Below are 22,833 nucleotides of genomic sequence, written 5' to 3' on the forward strand. Positions count from 1 at the left end.
GCCCCTTCCTGCAGTTTTCTGCTGGTAGTCTGTAGTGGGTAGAGCCTGCTGGGTCCCTCCTACAAGCTCTACTCTCTACACATGCTATGTACAGCACAGTGGTGACGTCATAGCTGCTTTTACATGGTAATATAGGAGTTTGCAAAGAAATTTGGTGGCTTTATATTCTTTTATGGCTATTGAAAAATATATTTGCATGATTTTTTTTTGCATCTGGAGTTCAGCTTCAAATAAAGCTAAAAAAATATAGCCCTATTTTGCAGTAAGTTTCATGTTTAATCTTTTTTTTCACATTAGTGAGAAGGCAGCAAAAGTGAGGCTTAGTAAATAAAAGGACTGAGCTAGAGGAGGAAATTTAGTCTCTTTCTCTGCCCACCACTGACTCAATCGGTCTGTCTAAAGCTGGCCATACATTATACAATTTTCTTTTTTTAATTTCCTTCAGATTTACCTTTAACTATGTAGTACAAGGGCCTGCCTGATTGCATACAATTTAAAAGTGTTTAGGTTTGACATTATATTTTATGGTTTTGGTAAATCTAAAAATAAATAAGTAAATTGTATAATGTATGGCCAGGCTAAGGCTCCTTTCACATGCTGCGCTGCCTGCTGCGGTCCGTTCTCTGCTCAGCGGGGATTGATCCGCCAATCCCTGCTGAGCAGGCGGATGACAGTTCTGTCTCTGCACTGTGTGCGGAGAGGGAGGTTTCAGAGCCTCGCTGCTCTCTATGGGGGAATCAGATGAGAGTGGACCACCTGTCCGCTCTCATCTGATCCCATCCGATCCGATCCCCTGGACAGATGAAAATAGAGTTTCTGTCCAGATTTTACGGACAGGATCAGATGTGGATGGCAGCGGGTGTCAGCAGATCTGATCGGATCGTTCGTGTGCCAAGTTCCACCCAACTTACAGACAATACACATTAAAAAAAGCAAACAATATGTGTCTGTGTAATTATCCTCTTAATCAATCCACACAGGTACTTCCAGGTGTATAATAAAACTACAAAAACAACATATACAAAGTAATGGAATGCCTCGGGCACCAACGAAAAAAAAAATATGAGCCAATAGTGAGAGAGTGAAAAAATAGAGGGGGGCGATGAATTAATACGGATTAAACAAAAATAATCTCTTAGGCTCTGTTCACATACTGGCGTATCGGATCGCCACGATTCTGCCCCCGATCCCGAATCATTGCAAATCACGGGATGGATGTGCGATTCCCGTAGCTTGCAATGGCACCCCAAATGTGGCGAAATTTTGCCGCGATTGTCGCCCGATGAATCGCGGCAAAATCGCACAAACAGAGTCGCATAATGCCTGTCACCCAAAAGAAGTTCTTGTACTTTTTTTTGGTGTTCGCGATTTTGTTCGCGTGATTTTACAGCGATTCTTCGGGCAAAAAAGTCACGTGGTTTGCAATGATTCGGGATCGCGGGCAGAATCGCGGTGATTCTTCCCGCAATCCTATACGCCACTATGTGAACGGAGCCAAAAGTGGGTTTGTTGATGAAAACTACAAACCATTATTGTTTAATTGTACCATTAAAATGAAACGTGAAACCTGATTGGTTGTCTCTGACAATAACTTTAAATCATACCATAATCAATTTGATGTTCATCAAGTTCTGCCAATGTTCTGTTCAATTTCCTTTCTCCAGATTTGATAAATCAATTCAAGAGGGAGAGGAGATAAGGGGGATAGAGACACACACACACAAACAGAGGGAGAAAGAAAAGAGGGGTAAGGAGGAGAGTGAAAGGGAAGAGAGGAGGTAAAAGAAGAGAGGAAGAATGGAAAAAGAGAGAGAAAAAGAAATGAAAAGGGAGGGGAGGGGGGAGAAAAAGAAATGAAAAGGGAGGGGAGGGGGAGAAAAATAAAGTAAAAGGGGGGGAGAAAAATAAAGTAAAAGGGGGGGAGAAAAAGAAAGGAAAAGGGGGGGAAGAAAGGAAAAGGGGGGGGAAGAAAGGAAAAGAGGGGGAAGAAAGGAAAAGGGGGGAAGAAAGGAAAAGGGGGGAAGAAAGGAAAAGGGGGGAAGAAAGGAAAAGGGGGGAAGAAAGGAAAAGGGGGGGGAAGGAAAAGGGGGGGGAAGGAAAAAGGGGGAAGAAAGGAAAAAGGGGGGGAAGAAAGGAAAAGGGGGGGGGGAAAAGGAAAAGGGGGGGGAGAAAGGAAAAGGGGGGGGGGAGAAAGGAAAAGGGGGGAGAAAGGAAAAGGGGGGGGGGAGAAAGAAAAGGGGGGGGAGAAAGGAAAAGGGGGGGGAGAAAGGAAAAGGGGGGGGAGAAAGGAAAAGGGGGGGAGAAAGGAAAAGGGGGGGAGAAAGGAAAAGGGGGGGAGAAAGAAAGGAAAAGGGGGGGGGGGAAGAAAGGAAAAGGGGGGGGAGAAAGGAAAAGGGGGGGAGAAAGGAAAGGGGGGGGGAGAAAGGGAAAAGGGGGGGAGAAAAAGGAAAAGGGGGGAGAAGAAAGGAAAAAAGGAAAAAAGGGGGGGGGGGGGAGAAAGGAAAAAGGGGGGGGGAGAAGAAAGGAAAAAAAGGGGGGGTGAGAAGAAAGGAAAAAAGGGGGGGGGGGAGAAGAAAGGAAAAGGGGGGGGGGAGAAGAAAGGAAAAGGGGGGGGGGGAGAAGAAAGGAAAAGGGGGGGGGGGAAGAAAGGAAAAGGGGGGGGAAGAAAGGAAAAGGGGGGAAGTAAAAGGGGGGGGAGGAAAATGGGGGGGGGAAAGGAAAAGGGGGGGAGAAAGGAAAAGGGGGGAAGGAAAAGGGGGGGGAAGGAAAAGGGGGGGGAGGAAAAGGGGGGGGAAGGAAAAGGGGGGGGGGAAGGAAAAGGGGGGGGAGAAAGGAAAAGGGGGAAAGAAAGGAAAGGGGGGGGAGAAAAGAAAGGAAAAGGGGGGGGGGAGAAAAAGAAAGGAAAAGGGGGGGGGGAGAAAAAGAAAGGAAAAGGGGGGGAGGGAAAAAGAAAGGAAAAGGGGGGAGGGAGAAAAAGAAAGGAAAAGGGGGGGGAAGAAAGGAAAAGGGGGGGGAAGAAAGGAAAAGGGGGGGGGAGAAAAAGAAAGGAAAAGGGGGGGGAGGGAAAAAAAAAAGGAGATAGAAAGAGAGAAGAGAGAGAAGAGAGGGACATGGAGATAGAGTGACAAAGGGAGGTGGAAAAAGAATGACACAGGGAGGAAAGAAAAGAGAGGAAAATGAAAGAGAAGAGTGGATGAGAGAGAAAGGAAGAGAGAAAAAATGGATGAGAGAAAAAAGTGTCCAGAGAGAGAAGAGGCAAAAAGAGAGGCACACACAGCAAACAGATCCTGGTATGTTCACATGGCTGTGAATACAATGTTTCCACCTAAATCAAATAATGTTATTTTGGGGGGGGGGGGGGGGTATAGTGATCCATTATACTTGCTAATCCAAAAATTGCAAGCCCTCCAACAGCTGTGGAGTACTACACAAGGCATACATACTACAACTTTTGATTCCTTATGCTCTCTCTGCACTGTAGTGATTTACACATTTTTACAAGTAAATGTAGACTTTTAGTAAGTTTTGTTGGTGTGATAAATGGGATAAGTGTGATAAATGGGAGGTGTTGTTGCCCCCAGGCAGCTAGCAGGAAGGAACCCCATAATGAAATAATAAGGTTTCAGCTCTCACCTGTCTGCTGTCTCCTGGGCTGTGAACATGGAGATATGGAACAGGTGCACACGCTACTCACACCTCATTACAGCGGAGGCTGGGAGGTGTGTGTTCCTGGGCGACCTTTGCACACATGACATAGGTGCTATAGAACCAGTTCTGACTGTGCTGCAGCCATTACCACTACCTGAGCAGTTTCTTCCCTTTTGACAACATACTGCACCCATCCCCATATAATGCTCATTGCAGAACTTGAATGTCTAGTTTGTTTTCTTTGTGCTCAGAAATAAAGGCTGACCGGCAGGCAGTCACAAAGTCTTCATAAATTGACACAAAAAAACAATTACACTCCTATCCTAAGAGTCTGAATTTTTATATACAGGCTATGAAATAATGAGTTCTAGACATTCCTCAGGACCTGAACACCTTACACAGATACTAGGGGGTCTCGTCATTGCATATTGATGAGATTTTGTTGAAAATCAACTAGAACTGAAACTTTTTGGGTGATCTCAAATTTGAAGATCTCCACTTACCTCCTGTACTTGTGTCACAGAAGCAGGGCTTTTTTTCTCAGAAAATAGATGCAGGAAATCAACAAAATACCCCTCGACCCCCCACACACCCTCAAAACCGCATCAAATACTGGGGTGGTAAAATTTCACTAACAGGGAGAGGGTCTTAAAGAAGCATTAAATACCAGGAGTGCATTACGTACAGAGTGCAGAGTTCAGGGGTGCGCTGTATACAGAGTGCACAGTAAAGCCCCGTACACACGTACCGATCGTCGGCCGAATGACCGGTCGTCTTTTGTCCTGGGCTGTCCTGTCCGCTGAAAAGTGCAAAAGACTGCACACAAATTTTGTCGGCCAACAACAGCCGACTGCAGAAGTGATGTCATGTGATGGTTAACTTTCCGTGTCTTTTTTCTTCTCTGAGCATGCCCAGTCTTGCAAATCTGCTGATTGTCGGCCGAAATCTGTACTGACAAACGCACAATCGGCCGTTCTGTTGTCGGCGTACAAAAATTTTAATGCCTGTCGGAAGCATCATACTAACAAGCCGACAATCGGCCGATCGTTCGGCGGCCGAATATTTGCGGCCAACAATCGGTACGTGTGTACGGGGCTTTAAGCCTTCTTCCACAGTTGCTTACCTCTGCATCCCCCATCCACATCTCACCTTCAACCCTCCTCAGGTTTGACGTCTGCATGCAACCCCCCCCCCACTGCAAAGCTCCACCATCTTCCATCTTCCACATGTCTTAAGCCCCGTACACACAATCAGATTATCGAAGGAACGATCTGTCGTCCGTTTTTTGTGGCATTCTAGTCTGATGTGGAAAGTGAAGAGGTTATTTTCATACAAATTTTCCCGTACGACAGAATTTTACTTCAGAATGTTTTGTATGTGTTCTTTTGTCTCTGAGCATGCCTAGACTTGCTCTTAAAGCGGAGTTCCGGCCACAAAATCGACATAATCGATTTTGTGGCCATCCGCTTGCTTTTCGTCACCTGAAAAGGAAATGGATACTTACAATTTTTTTTTTTTTTTTTACTTACCTTGTTATTGTAGAAAAATATACTCACCTTTCTTCCACTTCCTCCCTCGGCGGCCGCGGCCCACGCCGTCACTTCCGGTTTGCAATGATTCCTGGGAGCTGAACAGCATCGCTCCCAGGAATCAATGCGACGGCACCGACCCCGCTCGTCACTTCCGGTGCGGCGCCGCATTCCCTGGAGGAATGTGGCGCCGCACCGGAAGTGACGAGCGGGGCCGGTGCAGGCGCATTCTGGGAGAAGAGGACACGGAAGAGGACGCACAAGAGGATCGTGCCGGCTTCAGCTGCCCACATCCGAGATGGCAACGCTGGAGAAGAAATTTTAAAGGTAAGTATTTCTTCTTGCAGGTAAGTGCGACCCGGGACAGTACAGAGGCTATCCATTGTGGAATGAACTCAGAGATGTATAGTAACTAAGTAGAACTACTTCACTACTGTACTTAAGTACTGAAAGGCGGTATCTGTACTTTCCTAGAGTAGAATTATTTTCTCCTACTTCCACTTTTACTTCACTACATTTTTTCAATGATTTCAATACTTCTACTCCAATATTTTTTTTTGTGCTGCATAGTTACTCGTTACAATTATAAAAATGACCACTGCCAGAACAGTAGATGGCAGGTTTCATGAAGCTCAAAACATGTGTATTATCAGCGCATATGAAAATAAATGCTACTGTATGTATAAATAAAAGCTGCATTTGAAATAATAAAAAACAATATGATGTTCAAACTTTTGACTTCTTTCTTTAATAACTACATAACACAGTACTTCTACTTTTACTTTCAGTACTTGAGTAGCAATTTTTTTTTCAAAACTACTGGTACTTTTACTTTCAGTACTTGAGTAGCAAAATTAAAAAAAAAACTACTTGCAATACTTAAGTACAAAAAATGTTGAATACTTTAGTACTTCTACTCAAGTCACTTTTTGATCGAGCACTTCCACTTTTACTAAAGTCACTTTTTGATCGAGCACTTGTATTTTTACTCAAGTATGGGTTTCGAGTACTTTATACAACTCTGAATGTACTAGCCCTGACTGTCCCGGGGGTATTTTTATTGAAAATGTTTTTTCATGGCCGGAACTCCGCTTTAAGATTTTTTTCCGTCAAACTGTACTAATGAGAAGAAAAATCGGACGTTGTGTTGACGGACGATAAAAATTTTATAGCCTGCACATCAGGACTTTTTCGGCCGAGTCGGCTGTCGAAAGCACCATACTAACAATCCGAAAATCGGCAGATCGGTCGTCGGACGAAATTTCCCTTCAGATTTTTTTATTGTGTGTACGGGCCGTTACTATTGCTGTTGCTGTATTAAACTGAAGTACCCAGCCGGCTCTAATACCATCCCTCATACTGTAGGTGGCTCCGCCTCGCTCTCTTTAGGGGAGATCATCTAGTGGGGGTGTCGGCATTGGCACTGCACCCTGGGCACCTGCATCTCCCTTGTCCCCATCCTGCATTAAGTGGGAGCCGCTCAAGAAATCAGATCTATGGGAGCCATTACATTACATTCTCATGTAAATATAATGGGGGCTGGGTAATAACATGGAAGATTCCAATAAGATTTTAATAGTTCACTATATGAGCTTAAACAAACAGCGTTTTTCGCAGGTAAAAAGTGTCCTCTTCACCAGGGTTTAGAACAAAGAAGTAAAGACTTGAAAAGGATTCAAACATCAAATCAAAATCCAGAGAAACATGTGTTTAGACCCTATATTCATTCTGATGTTCCTTTTTTTTGTCATCTGTGTCCCTTTAGGCTCGGTTTCCACTAGTGCGGCTACGAAGTCGTGCTACTTCGTAGCGAAAGTAAACTGCGGCTTCAGTTAGACTTTTCCCTCATATATAGAGGGAAGTCGCGCTCAAAAGTAGTGCACGATCTACTTTTGAAGTCGCCGCAACTGAAGCCGCGGCAGTGGAAACGGGCCCCATTGAAAACAATGGGTTTTGACTTGCTGTGCGACTTGACATGTGTCAAGACGCACCGCAAGTCACACTAGTGGAAACCGAGCCTTAGGGAGATTTCCATTCACTTCCTGTCCAATATCCACAGCAGGAAGCGAGAAGAAATTCCTGGTAATAACGAAACAAGAGGTTTTTTTTCCCATGGAATGTTAATGCAGCAACGACATAATAGTTATAAAATCACGCATTTATTATATATATATATATATATATATATATATATATATATATATATATATATATATATATATATATATATATATATATATATATAGGAACATGTACATAAAAACAATGTGTCTGGTAATAGAATAAAAAAAAAAAAAAAATGAAATGCCACAATATACAAAACCCCATGTGGGATAATTTGCCTTATGAAACCGGGGTTTTGTATATTGTGTCATTTCAAATTTTTCTATTTAATTACCATATTGTTTTTATGTACACCTTCTTCTATATTTGTATAATAAATAAGTGATTTTAAAACTACTATATTGTCGCTGAATTAAAGTCTCTTGTTCTTGAAACTCTTGTTCCATATACGAGTGGGGACATAGCAGCCATATGCCTTTTAGGGGCCCATCCACATCTTTTCATGTTCCTAAAAATAATTGGGGTCACCTTTTATTTCTGTCCTTGGGGACCATTCAGAACATGGGATTTTCTTTAAATTTCGGTGAAAGTGTTAAATGGGACAAGAAGAATAGGGGAAATGACAGGTGTTCTTATCCCTCTCCACTTTAAATCTAAAAACTAAAACAAATGTTTTGCCTTTAGTTATACTTTAGATAGATTCTAAATACAGATTTCTGTAGTTTTTGATGTTTGAGTACTTTTCAAGTCTTTATTCAAGTCTTTGTTCCTCTGTTCCAAGCTGCTAAATGGGAAGTTTTGTTGCTCCGAAAAGCATTTGGGGCCGTGCACCGGCACAGATTCCATATTGAAAAATGATAACCTCAAGATTTATAGAGAAATTTTGCTTATTTACAGTTTTGTGTACCTTGGATTTTCACTGTTTTGCAAAAGTACGCAATTGAAAGCATAAGTTCGCCTTTGTAAAAAATTTTTATAATTTAAATTTTTTTCTAATTCATTTTTTAAATATAAAATGTTAATATATATATTTTTTTTAACCACTTGACAACTGCCCACCGCAGATTTACTGCGGCAAGCAGCCGCTCCTGGGCAAACCGACGTAGTACTATGTCGCCCACTCAGGAGACTCTAGGGGGCGAGCGCGCGCTGCCCCCGCTCGTCAGCTGGGGAGCCAGTGCGTGTGACAGGCGGCTCCGATGGCCGCTGGCCACTCGCGACCTCCCGCAGCTGAGAGAGAAGGACGGATGGCTGATGTAAACACAGCCGTCTGTCATTCTCCCTGAAGTGATCACAGAGGCTATGTGATCCTGCTGTATAGGATCACATGTCTCTGTTATGATCTCACAAGCCACGCCCCTCTACAGCTAGAATCACTCCCCTAGGCTTACATTTAACCCCTTGATCACTAATAGTATTAACCCCTTCCCTGCCAATGGCATTATTACAGTAACAGTGCATATTTATAGCACTGATTACTGTAGTAAAGTCACTGGTCCCCCCAAAAGTGTCAAAAATGTCAGTTAGGGGTCCGATCTGTCCGCCGCAATGTCGCAGTCCCGCAAAAAAATCGCTGCCATTACTAGTAAAAAAAAAACAAAAAAAAAACAAAATTGGCCTAAAATGTTAAAAAATTTTGATTTTTAATTTTTTTTGGGGAATGTTCTATAGCAAAATGTGAAAAACATTGTTTTTTTTCAAAATTGTTTTTTTTTTTTATTTATAGCGAAAAAAAAAAAATCGTGATCAAATACCACCAAAAGAAAACTCTATTTGTGGGGATAAAAGGACGTAAATTTTATTTGGATACAGCGTCGCACAACCGCGCAAATTGTCCGTTAAATTAACGCAGTGCCGAATCGCAAAATAGGGCCTGGTCATTCAGCAGCCAAATCCTCCTGGGCTAAAGTGGTTAATAGAAGCCTGCAAAGCATTGCACCTACGATCAACAGATCGCGGGTGCAATGTAAGATTACTGCACACTGTGTAAGCTGTAAGGCAATTACACACTGACAGGAAGCATTAATGAACTACCTAGAGTGCGCAACAACGCATTCTTCAAGAACTACAAGCTGACAGCCGCAAAGGCAATAGTAGTTCTCACATTGGCAGAATGTGAATAATTGACGTAGCCGAGTGGTCGGAGCACTGCACGGACGCGTTTTAAAAAATTGTGGCAGCAAATGCGAGGAGAAGATTCCCTGCTCGCTGTCACGATGGGGGATGTGAGGACAAAGGAGTGGTGGGGCAGGTGCAACAGTAACATGTTACATGTAAGATCCTAAATAAACATACAGTTACAGTATATCCATGCTAAACAAAGTCTATGCTGAACTCCTGCAGCTTAGCATAGGTAAAAGTTCTGAGAAATGAGAAGAAGGTATTGACATTTCAGATGTAACACAAAACACTGAATAAAATGTGTTTATCAAAGATAGTCATTGTCCAAAGATTTTGTCATGTGTGCATAGAATGGGGGTCGCCAACACATCAATTGCGATCTACCCATCGATAACCAGCAGGTGATATGTATTGTAGATTGCATTGGCGTCCCTGCCTTGCTGACCTTCAGGTTAAAAGTGCTTCTCCCTCACCTGCAAATTGGCACATTGAGTGTACTGAACTGATTCCTGCCAGCCCTCCTCTCCCGTCCATCCTAGGCATTTGTGTGTGTCATCATGTGGTATAGACTAGAGAGGAAGGCAAGTGCAAATCCACACTCCAGAACAGGTAAAACTGTCACAGCAACTTCCTTTCCTGTGCCACTCTGCAGTCTATGTACCATAGAGCCTGTATTTTTCACTCCTGACCCTCCCCCAGTATTTTGCCCTGTGGGGCCCTGTACTTTACAATCCTAGTCCCCCAATGTTGTGCTCTGGTGCCCTCCTGTGCATTGCCCGCCTGGCCCCCCAGCATTGTGCCCTGGTGCTTCACTATACTTTGCTCCTGATCTCCCTGTATGTTGCCCTGGTGCCACCCTGAACAAGACCTTCTTGGCTGGGTTTCTGTCCCATTAACATCCTGCTAGCATTATTGTTCAAGAGGCCCTCAACCAAGCCAAGCAAGCAGATTTTCGGAGAAGGGGTGAAGGGGACCTGTGCCACCTTGCTGATATCAACCATAGATTCCCAGAATGTTTGAATAACTGGGCAGGTCCAAAAAAATTAGAAAGTAGTCCCCTTCAGCTCTGTCACATTGTCATCATGTGGAAGGGATGGAGGAGTAAAGCCGATGTATCCTAAGGGGTGTAAAGTAAGCTCTGTGGAGGATCTTGAATTGTATCAGCCGATCTGTGAGTGAAACCAACCATTTGAATGAAGCATTCTAAATTATCTGTCCAGTCCTCATTATCCATATCTGGGATATCATGTAGCCACTTGTGTCTGAGAGTAGCCAGATTGGGTAGTGCCACCATTAGAAGATGAGAGTACAGTGTTGATACCTCAAGATCAGAACTTTTTAGCTGTATTGACTGGTAAGAGGTCAAGTGGTTAAAGTAGTGAGCTTACAGCGTGGTGCCTGGGGCCTTCATAAGAAACAGCAAAATAATATTTTTAATTTGACAAAAAAAAAAAAGTGATATGGGAAGTAATATCATTTTAAGTAGATTGATACGTCCCATTAGTGAGACAGTGGCAGCATGCCCCACGCCTTCAACCTTGCTTTAACCTCCTGCCTCACAGGCAGTGAATAAGAGAGACATATTCAGGAGCTACAAGAGACAATCACCCCAAGATCGCAAAATGAATCAACCCACTGTAGTGAAAGATCTTTTGGAGCATGTATCAAAGCACCATCATCAATAGGAAATAATACAGTCTTGTGCCAAATAACCCTAAGACCAGTGACACTCGAGAAGGTACCAAGGATCCGACGCACTCCCAGGAGGGGAGGACCCGCATCATGTAGGAACAATAGCATGTCATCAGCATACAGGGCCACCCGCTCCTCAACCAATCCTTCCCTAAGCCCAATATCAGAGAAGACACGTAAAGCCTCTGCAACAGGCTCAATGGGAAGGGCGAAGAGGGTCATGGAGAGAGGGCAGCCCTGCCTGGTGCCAAGGGCCAGCCGAAAAATGAGCCAATGGGCTACCTCCAAGCCTAATCGAAGTGGTGGGCTGAGAATACAGAATGTGTATTAATTGGATAAAGCGGATAGACAGCCCCATTCTGCGCAGCATCTCTTAGGGATAAGGCCACTCTACCATATCAAATGCCTTTTCAATGTCTAATGAGGCTACTGCTCTGGTATCAGTATGGAGATGTTGTGCATATATGTTTGTAAAGAGTCTGCGAATATTGATATTGGTAAGCCTTCTAGGCATAAAGCCAGTCTGATCTGAGTCAATTAAAGAACAAGTGACCTTGCTCAGCCTGAAATTCAACAATTTTGTTAAGATTCTAAGATCACAGCTTAAGAAGGTGATAGGCCTGTATGAGGTGCAGTGTGTAGGGTCCTTTGGACTTTTATAAATTAGGAAGACATGTGCAGCCTGCATAGAAGGGGACAGAAAGTCTGCCTCTAAACACAGAGTGTATAACGTTGTCAGTCTTGGGGCCAGAACACCAATGTGGGCTTTATAAAAATCCATGGGGATGCTATCAGGGCTAGGAGCCTTCCCAGAGGGAAGAGACCGCCACAAGGATGCATTCTGTGCTTCCTATGACCTGATAGTCAATGCCAGTGGACTATGGTCTGATAACCTGTGGAGTAAGTATTCAGCTGCCTGAACACCTGCTAACATAGAGGTATTTGAAAAGGCTAGGTCTATATGGGATGCTGTTTAATAGGATGTATAAAAACAAGAGTAGGCTCTAATAGAGGATTTTTTCCACCTCCGCACCTCAGTCAAGTCTGCTGCCTGTGCCCAAATTCAAAGTTCTCCAGAAGTGGACCTCACGGGTGAAGGCCTATCAAGTTCTGGGGATAAGGTAGCGTTAAAGTCACCAATAACTAAAAGTTTAGCTGGGCAGTATGAGATCTTGTCTACTATCCCGTACAATACTGCATCAGCAAAAGGGTGTGGAACATAAACAGACACTATGACCCCACATTCTTAGAACCACAATTACATATTTGCCCAAAGGATTTGAGTAAACAGCATCTACCACACAAGGGAGTGATTTCCTAATTAATACAGAGACACCTCTAGCAAAGTTAGAATATATGGAATGAAACGCTTTCTGTACCCAGGGCTTCGTAAGTGCCATAATCTTGATGCCCAATAGGTGCCCCTCCTGGAGTAGTAATATCTGTGGGGCATATGATTTTACATAGTTAAACATCAATGGTTGTTTAAATTTGGAGTTAGGCCCCCGGACATTCCATGAGAGGACAGTGAAAGTCTTTAGCCTGACTAGTCATGGGTGTCCAAGGGGTAGGAATGCAGGAGCAACAGACCAAAAGACAGGGGAAGCGGGGACCTGAGGTGCAGCAAAATATACACGCACATATACACAAAAATAAGGCAACACACCTGAAACTGGAGCGTCATAAAATGTAAAAAAAAAAACAAATCATTTGAAAAAACAGAAGAAAATTTGCCCAAGTTTAGTTGACAGGTTACTTTATGTGCAGGGCTGACAAAACATTCACGTTATAGGTCATACAAATGCCAAGACATCAGAGCCTCATCAGTCAGTTCTCATACCCTTAAAAGTTTTCAAATCAGTTCAGGAAATGAGAGATTGCTGTGACTTCCCTAAGCAGCTGACTGTTCTGCGCTCTCACTAATTTAGGTTTAAGTTGCGCAAATTTGCACTTGGGGCAGAGGCGTATCATCCATTGTGCAGGATGTTCGCTGCACACGGGCCCGGAGAACGGTTCCCCTGGTATACAACCGGTGCGGTGGGAGGACACAGCTGTGAGCAGCGATCTCCCAGCATGGTTTTTCAGCTGACAGCCGCTTCTCTTCCTCTCCCTCCCGTGGCTGTCAGCTGAAAAGCCATGCCAATAGATTGGTGCTCACAGCTGCCCATCCCATGGCACTGATCCCCAGCTAATCCCTGTGTCCTCCTCCTCCACACCTCATGTGCTCCTTCTGGCCCCCTGTCTTCCTCCTCAAACCCCCTCCCTGTCCTCCCCTTCCTCCTCCAGCCCCCTGTCCTCCTCATCCGCCCTTCCCCTCGTCCCCTGCAACCTGCCCCTCCCTTTTCTCAATTTGACACAACAATCGCTCCTGTGTCCTCTGATAAGCAGAGTAAACTGTGTTTACTCTTCTGCTTCAGTTTATGAATGGACAGGAGCCTCGGTCTCCTGTCCATTCATCTTCAGTGCTGAGGCTGCTGAGAAAGAGACTGGGGAATCTGTGTCCTCAGTCCCTTTCTCTGTCTTAAAGGGGAGATATCAGGGGTCTGTTTATCCCCAGAGCCCAGCAACAGGGCTGATACTGATGAAAAATTGCAACATAAATCAAAAAAATGTAACTGTAAAAAAATTAAAAAAATGAAATGAAATTGTAAAAAAAAATATAAAATAAAAACCACTGGCACTGACACCACTCCCCTCCTGCCTTACCGACACCAACCCCCTCCCCCCCCCCCCAAAAAAAAAAAAAAAGCATTGTAAAAATGAATAAACTGTAAAAAAATAAATACATAAAAATAAAAAAAAACACTAACACCGTCCACTGTCTTTCTGACAATGTCCACTATCCCCCCCCCCCCCCCAAAATCATTGTAAAAAAAATGAATACAAAATAAATTGTAAGAAATAATTTAAATAATTTAATTGTAAATAATAAATAGAATAGAAAAAAATCTGACACTGTCCATTGCTCTACTGTCCAACTGTAACCATCCACTGGCCCCCAAAAAGCATTTTAAAAAAAAATAAAGAAATAAACTACTGACACCATCCTGCACATAATAGCCACCACTGTACACTCCACACCTGCACATTATACACCTACATACACTCCACACTCCTCTACTGCACATACTACCCTACTCCATACACTCCGCACTCCTTTCCTGCACATACTACCTACAGCCATACATTCCACACTCTTCTGCTGCACATACTACCCTCCTCCATACACTCTGCACTACTCTCCTGCACATACTACCCAACGCTTTACATTCTGCACTCCTATCCTGTACATACTACCCACCGTCATTCACTCCACACCCCTCTCCGTGCACATACTACCCACCACCATTCACTCCATACTCCTCTCCTGCACATAGTACCCACCGCCATGCGCACTCCACACCCCTCTCCTGCACATACTACCCACCGCTGTACATTCCGCACTGTACATTCCCTATTTCTCCTTACTGCATTCTGCACTATGCAAGTAATCTCAGATTCTATTAAACCACACCCCCTTTAGGCCACGCCTAATATTTAGCACAACTTAAGCCATGCCTACATTTTGCTGCAGCATGCGATGGCTGGGGCCCACTTTTTATCTTGCACATGGGCCCACTCATTTCATGATACGCCCCTGAATTGAGGGTTCTATTATGGTGCATTAATATGTGTTACGTTACCAATAAACATGGCCAAAAAATAGACTAACACTGTACCGAAGTGTACAAAAAAAAAGCATATTTTCCATTTTTACATGTAGCAGTACCCCCGCGGGAGCTTCTTGGATATTGGTTTGCCCAGGCCCCCATTGGATTACTCCACAGCCAGACACTGTATTTTTAAACAGCCAGGTGCACACACTCTTCCGCTGGTTATCTTTGTTTTTGTATTTTATTTGAGAACTTGGATAGGAGAAGGGATTTAGTAGGATACTCCAAATGAACTACAGTATTTACAGGTGAGAACAACTCTCTCAATAGAACTGTGTAGCATATTTTCTGTAGGACCATACAGCGCCTGTATGGAATGAACAAGTCCCTTTGTGTCAGAAGGAACTCAGAGAACTTTGCCTCTTCAAGACACTAGCCAGTGTCCCCTTTAGCTTGCACCCAGCATCTGATTTCTAGCACCCAGAGGAGGATCTAACAGCAAAGTCCCTGGGATCTACAGTGGGGGGGTCTGTACTCACAAGGCTACTGAAGTGCACACAGCAGCCTTCCTCAGCAGTACCAGACAGGGTACATCCTCCCTCAGCAGGGCTGCTGTTAAAAATCGTGGGGCCCCGTACAGACTACCTGGCAAGGCCCCCTCAAGAAAATATTAGTGATTTTGTTGTAATTTTAGCTAAATATATCTTTATTAGCAGACACAAATATAACATAACTCGCATAATTCCTGCTAAATCTAAAAAAAAAAAAAACTATGTTAATTAAAAAGGAAGAAAAGATAAGAAAAATATACAGGCTGGGCAGTTGGAGCTCAGTGATCAGAGAGACAGAGAGAGAGAAACAAAGTTACAATTTACAAATAAACTCCTGAGCAGAGATAAGTGCTGGGAGGGGGCCCACATAGGGAGGGGGATTAGTGAGGGACGACTGTCTCTTTCTCAACAGATAAAAGCTGATAGCAGGGAGAGGGACAGATCAGATTCAGGTGCTGGAGGAAGATTTCTGTAATTGTTATCCATCACTAATCCCCCTCTCTGTGTGGGCCCCCCTGTGTGCTAGGGCCCCCTACAAGAGGGCTGGTGGTCTCCCCCTATCAGCGGCCATGTCCCGCAGTCAGCTCTCACAAGAACCATGGGTTGCAACTTTAATGTTTCAGGCCCTCAGGTCAACCACCTGAGGCTTCATGGCAGGCCCCTCCCCACCTGGACCTCTCTCTATAGAGGAAGACCCAGAGCTCATGTGCTCTTCTGATATAAATACAGTTACCCAGCATGCCTTGGGGCACATTCCCTTCTAATTGGCCAGGGCTGTACAGACATCCGTGCTCTCATCTGCCAGGTTTCCACCCACTGTCCAATATACTCTATAGCTATTGGATCTGTGTGAAACTTTTAATTCAGCATGAGCAGCACCAGAGCACACTGAGCATACCTCACTAAACAATCACAGCTCTCTGTTAAGCAGACAGCACCTAAATTTGCCTAGCTGTCTCTCTGTTAAGAAGAGAAACCAAAAACTATATACACTCACTCTAGCACCTACCAAGGAGAGCGCTTCATACAACACAGGGTGCCACAGCACACAATATATACAATGCGTTGGCTGCAACTGTGCAGTACATTGTGGTACTATTTGCAATCAATAGCAATGCAATGCATATAGATCAGTAAGCATGCATTTTATTACACATTACTGCAACACACAAGTGTGAAAGGGGCTCCAGAAAGTTAGGTGTTCTTTAAGGCTCCCTTCACATATAGGCGTCTCGGATCGCGGGCAGAATTGCCGCGGTTCTGCCCATGATTCGGAACCACTGCAAGTCGCAGGCTGCCCTTATGATTCCTGTGACTTGCAATGACACCCCAAACCAGTGTTGCCAACCCCCCGGAGTGAAATTTACTGGCAGAACGCCAAAATTTACGGACGGCACCAATTTTTTACTGGGACTGCAAAAATGTACATAAAATAGCCGTTTTCAGTGCTAAACCGTGCAAATATGAATAATTAAACTATAAACATGTAGATAGTGCTATTAGCAATGTGTTTAAGTTAAACAAAAGTCCGTGCCCACTTACATTATTGTATTCTCTCCCCCTTACATCAGTGGCCCCTCCATCAGTCTGGTCTGGCGGCGCTGTCACTGACCTCCCCTCGGGTGCACTGTGCAGGGCTCAGTCAGACGGCTCTGGTCTCCACTCCGCAGGCCGGGGCCCCACACATCTGCATTGAAAGGGGGCACGCTTTGGTCTCTCTGCATTGAAAGGGGGCACGCTGTGGTCTCTCTGCATTGAAAGGGGGCACGCTGTGGTCTCTCTGCATTGAAAGGGGGCATGCTGTGGTCTCTCCGCATTGAAAGGGGGCACGCTGTGGTCTCTCCGCATTGAAAGGGGGCACGCTGTGGTCTCTCTGCATTGAAAGGGGGCACGCTGTGGTCTCTCCGCATTGAAAGGGGGCACGCTGTGGTCTCTCCGCATTGAAAGGGGGCACGCTGTGGTCAGTCTGCATTGAAAGGGGGCACGCTGTGGTCAGTCTGCATTGAAAGGGGGCACGCTGTGGTCAGTCTGCATTGAAAGAGGGCACGCTGTGGTCAATTTGGCATTGAAAGGGGGCACGCTGTGGTCACTGTGCATTGAAAGGGAGCACGCTGTGGTCAGTCTGCATTGAAAGGGGGCACGCTGTGGTCAGTCTGCATTGAAAGGGGGCACGCTGTGGTCTCTCTGCATTGAAAGGGGGCACGCTGTGGTCAGTCTGCATTGAAAGGGGGCACGCTGTGGTCAATTTGGCATTGAAAGGGGGCACGCTGTGGTCACTGTGCATTGAAAGGGAGCACGCTGTGGTCAGTCTGCATTGAAAGGGGGCACGCTGTGGTCAGTCTGCATTGAAAGGGGGCACGCTGTGGTCTCTCTGCATTGAAAGGGGGCACGCTGTGGTCAGTCTGCATTGAAAGGGGGCACGCTGTGGTCAGTCTGCATTGAAAAGGGGCAAGCTGTGGTCAGAGACTGCAGACATGGTACGGGGGGGTGGTCAGAGACTGTGGACATGGTACAGGGGGGGTGGTCAGAGACTGCAGACATGGTACAGGGGGGGTGGTCAGAGACTGCGGACATGGTACAGGGGGGGTGGTCAGAGACTGCGGACAGGACGCCTGTCACCCCAAAAGAAGTTCTTGTACTTTCTTTGGTCAACAGGCACCCCACGATTCTGTTTGCGTGGTTTTCCTGTGATTCGTCAGGCAATAATCGCGCCGCGTTTGGGGTGGCATTGTAAGTCACGGGAATCGCATGGGCGTCCCGCGACTTGATATGGTTCGGAATCGTTCGTTCGGAATTGCCGCAATTCTGCCCGCGATCCGAGACACCTCTATGTGAATGGAGTCTAAGAATAACAGGAACACAGTGGAATGTACTTCAGAAATGTGCTGTACATCGTCTCTCTATTGTTTCTTTAATTCTTGGATGCAGCACCTGGATTGACATTGACCTCGGTTACGGTACGGTTACGGTACGGTTAATCTGATCACTTCTGCTTAAACAATGCAAAACAGTCTCATAAACTGCCACGAGTTTCAGCTTGTCCTTTTAACACAGACAATTTAAATTACATAATTTCAATATACTGCAAATACAATGTCAAAGAAATCCCTCAGTAGCATGCAATTAAAATTTCTGTGTTGTTAAGTGTTTAAAGTGTAACAAACATCTGATATACTTTTAGCACCCTCCTAAATCGGTGCTAGGTAGGGAGTATAGTTGCTCTATCTGCTTAACAGGGGAGCATGATTTCTAGTCAGGCCTGTTGCATGTGTCTATGTGTGATTCATTTGGTCTGAGGGAGTGTCCCCACTGTGTCCAATAGGGGAGCCTGTTGGACAGTGGAGGAAACCCTGCCAGTGACGCACAGGCTTTGTAATTGTCCCAGTGGGTTGGCACAGAGAATGGTGCATCCTGGGATAGATTATAAAATCCATGGGCACATGTGACAGGGTGTCTTTGGTAGGGAAGCCAGGTCCCAGGAGGATGGTGACGACTGTCTCTCCTCCTGTTTGCTGAGGAAAGTGATCACAGGCAGTCGGCCTAGTGAACCAGTGGTGTGGCTGAACCCGGAGGTCTAGTGAAACTGACTGTGGAGGTGAAGGCAGAGCAACTCTGGAAAAACAGTGCCCATGAGTACAAGGGAGCTTGCCAAAGGGTCTGCCCAGGAAAGGGGCACTCCAGTGGCTAGAGTCAGGGGATGGGTGTCAGCACAAAGGCAGTGATAGTAAAGGGGGTACCAAGTTGTTAACCCTGAAGAGAATATTCAAACAGGAACAGTCGATTAATATTCACTTCTGTGGCAAGGTGAAGCAGCGGCCTTGCTGCACACTACAGATCGTTGTCCTCAAGTTTGTGCATAGTTAATAGTTTCCCTTCATCCCTTCTCCCATCCCAGTTCTAAATAAAACACAAAAACCAAATCCCCTGGACTGATTATTGTCTGAGCCAAGAACTGTTACTGCCGTTTATCTACTGTCAGTCACTAATGGTGACCCAGGGGACCCAAGAACGTGTAATTCTCAGCAGCTCTCTAGGGGGCAGTGCAACATACAATATATAATTTTCAAGTAATGTGTGAGTGTAACAATTTCAGTTATTTATTACCTCTCTCAGAGATCACAGTACTCCACCCAATATTGCTTTAAAATATTACTAAACCCACAACAGTAAAATCAGTCTGTATATGCAGTAAAGCATGCTTGTTATACTCACTGTGGAACCTGAGGGGTTAATTCTCCGCATTGTGTATAAAGCTGTTTCATCCTGTCTTTCTGATCCTCCTCTTTTACTGACTCCAAAAAATAACCTGATATTTACAGAGCCAAGGGATGGGCCGCACATGCTCAGTTTGGTGTGTATTGCTAGAGAGTTTTTCTTTTTTTTCTTGGGAGAGTGCATGTGATCAGCACAGGGCCAATCAGCACTGTCCAGACAGAGGATCAGGGAAGAATGAAAACTCCTCCTACAAGCTTTACTAGGAACTAAAACAAGTCACAAGGTTGCTATACACTGCTGATGAAAATATATCAATTTTTGCTTTCAGTACCTGTACAGGTCTGCATAAATCAATTTCTTATACGACACAAAATACAATAACAGTATAGTTTTGAACTTTGTCATTAACCACTCCTGGACCGGAAGATTTTCCCCCTAATGACCAGGCCATTTTTTGTGATTCGGCACTGCGTACTTTTAATGGACAATTGCGCAGTCGTGCGACGCTGTACCCAAATAAAATTGATGTCTTTTTTTTGCCACAAATAAAGCTTTCTTTTGGCAGTATTTGATGACCTGTGAGATTTTTATTTTTTGCGCTAATGGCTCAAAATCATTACACAGAGCAGGTAAGTATAAGATATTTGTTTTTTGTTTTTTAAAGCATGAGCCTTCCCTCAGATTTCTTTCTCTGTACAGTAAACAAGGCTAATAATATTGTGAATTTTGTTTTGCCTCTGCATCTTCTCTCTACAATGCAAATGTAACAGGATGTAACAAATGGTATTCCTTTTACAAAAGCATTTGTTTGTTAACAGTATGTACATAATACATATAACAAAGCAAACCTCAGATGTAGCTGCTTTTGTTGTTGTCATTATTAATCTTGTTGTTTTTGCTTGATTGTTTTAAGTGTTTTAAGGCCCCGTTCACAAAGGGGCGACGCTACTTCTCACCGCGACCTCCGAGGTCGCGGTGCGAGCAGCGTGCCGCGACCTCGGAGCAGCCGCCACGGACTTCATAACATTGAAGTCTATGGCGGTCGCCTCCTGGTCGCCCCAAAGAAGCTCCGGACCCTTTTTCTAAGTCGGAGCGACTTGTGTCGCTCCTATTAGAACGGGTCCGCAGCTTCCCTATGGGAGGCGACCTACGGCGACCTGTGAGGCGACCAGGTCGCCTCACAGGTCGCCTTAGTGTGAACCGGGACTAAGTCTGTGTAACCACATGTTTATAGAATTACCGCATGTGTTGTTTGAATTGCTTTAAATACTGTACATTTAATTAATTTACCATCAAGCTGTTGTAGTCTAACTTCTGTGCGTTATTATTTAAGTGGCGACTTACTAATCCTTAAAGGAGTTGTAAAGGCAGAAGGATTTTTATCTTAATACATTTTATGCATTAAGATAAAAAACCTTCTGTGTGCAGCAGCCCTCCTAATGCTTACCTGAGCCCCCTTTGTATCCAACGATGTCCACGTGTCCCTCAGCCCTCCGGGACTCTCCCTCCTAAATGGCTGAGACACAGCGGCAGCGCCATTGGCTCCTGCAGCTGTCAAAGTCAGTCAGCCAGCCAATCAGGAGAGAGGGGGACAAGGACGAACGGCAGCTCTGTGTTTGAATGGACACACGGAGCTGCAGCTCAGCTCGGGTGCAGCCATAGCAAGCTGCTTGCTGTGGGGGCACTCGATAGGAGGGAGGGGCCAGGAGCAGGAAAGTGGGACCCGAGAAGAGTAGTATCGGACTGCTCTGTGCAAAACCAACTGCACAGAGGTGGTAAGTATAACATGTTTGTTATAAAAAAAAAAAAAAAAGACGAGACAAGACTACAATCACTTTAAGTCCACAGGTGTAAATGGCTTTAGTATATGACTATGTGTGCCAGTGGGGACTGAGCAAAAAGGTCAGAGCAGAAGAGAGGACCCATCATCACCAGCGGCTCCTGCGGGCGGGGGGGGGGGGTTGGAGTGTACGAGCTACAATAGATAGAAATGTTATCCTGCAACTGTGCACACTCCAAGGTTGGACACTTTCTTAAGCCCTGTACAAGGTTGGACATTCTCTTAAGCCCCGTACACATGGGCCAAATGTTAGGACGACGGCCGGTTCAATAAAAAGCAACTGGCATTTGGCCCCTTGTGTATGTCAGCTTCTGTCAGAACATAACAGTTCAGCTGAGTTGAATGAAAAAAAGCAAAAAAAATCTATTAGTGTGTACCAGGCTTTAGTCACTGACATTTGCTGATGTACACAAATGATCAGGTTAATTATGTGATCACTATGGCATCCAGTCATGACGATCACATAGGTTTGCTGAAAAATGAACCTGACAGCTTTAACTTTCAAACTGCAATACAGTTTGAAAATAAAAATAAAATAAGATGATTTCCCTGATAGAATATAGTCAGAAACGTAACATACCTACGTGTGTCTCATATCGGTCAATGCCGAAAAAGCTTTTGACCGGGTTTATTGGGACTTCCTCGGGCTACTCAAACTTAAATATGGATAGGGCCCAGTCTTCTACATAAGATCCTGGCTTTGTATACAAACCCCTCTGTGTGAGTGTGCTCCAACTGCCTTTATTCTGACCCTATTAGGATTCACAGTGGGACCCGTCAGGGGTGCCCCTTGTCCCCTCCTGTTATATGTTCTATCTATGGAACATCTTACCATAGCTCTATGTAACAACCCTGATGTCAGGGACATCAAAGTAGGATCACATCACTACAAGCTGTCCCGATATGCGGACTATCTGTTCCTTTATGTATCTGTCCTGCATATTTCTCTCCCTTCTATTATGAAGAAATTTTAAACCTTTGGTTGGGTAAGTAATTTAAAAGTCAACTATGACAAAATGGAGGCCCTCAATATCTCCCTGTCTAACTGAGACCTCTCCAGGCTTTGGGCTAACTTTCCCTTCAAATGTAGTAAAAGGCCATTAAATACCTCAGAGTTTATATCCTGGCCTCTCTTTCGGCCTCGCAGATCTGAATTATAGATCGATATTATTGCTCGTCCACACTTGTCTCAAGACGTATGACCAGCCCAACATCTCAAGGTTTGGGCAGATGAACACTGTTGAGTCCTAACAGCAGCCCTACCTACATGCCATGGACCCGTCCATCCCCAACACTTGCTAGAGATGTTTGCAGGCCCCGGGCATCATAACACGCATATGGATTACCTGTCCTTGTATAACTGTTTTCTGGGACAAAATACTCAGCCTCTATTATGACTTAGTGGGGGATAGAATCGCTAACTCTGTTCTCATTACTTTGCTCTCGATGATGCCCGGGTCCTATAAACAATATAAGAAGAATCTCCTCTGACACTTTTTGACCACTGCACGTGCTGTGAT

The 22,833-nt window shown here is 44.7% G+C and overlaps 1 protein-coding gene across 2 annotated transcripts in view; it reads right to left on the reverse strand.

Moving 5' to 3' along the window:
- Nucleotides 1-22,833, reverse strand: part of TMEM45B (transmembrane protein 45B) — a 135,115-nt gene that overhangs the window by 97,445 nt on the left and 14,837 nt on the right. Inside the window, exon 1 of one of the 2 annotated variants that reach the window (XM_082274391.1) lies at nucleotides 3,634-3,659. The exons of the other annotated variant lie outside the window; for it this stretch is intronic. The gene's annotated coding sequence lies outside the window, so the exon portion shown is untranslated. Of the gene's footprint in view, nucleotides 1-3,633; nucleotides 3,660-22,833 lie in introns of those variants that run through there. 2 annotated transcript variants of the gene reach the window in all.

This window comes from Pelophylax lessonae (genome assembly GCF_965119305.1).
Source record: "Pelophylax lessonae genome assembly, chromosome: 12".
Classification (NCBI taxonomy): Eukaryota; Metazoa; Chordata; class Amphibia; order Anura; family Ranidae; genus Pelophylax; species Pelophylax lessonae.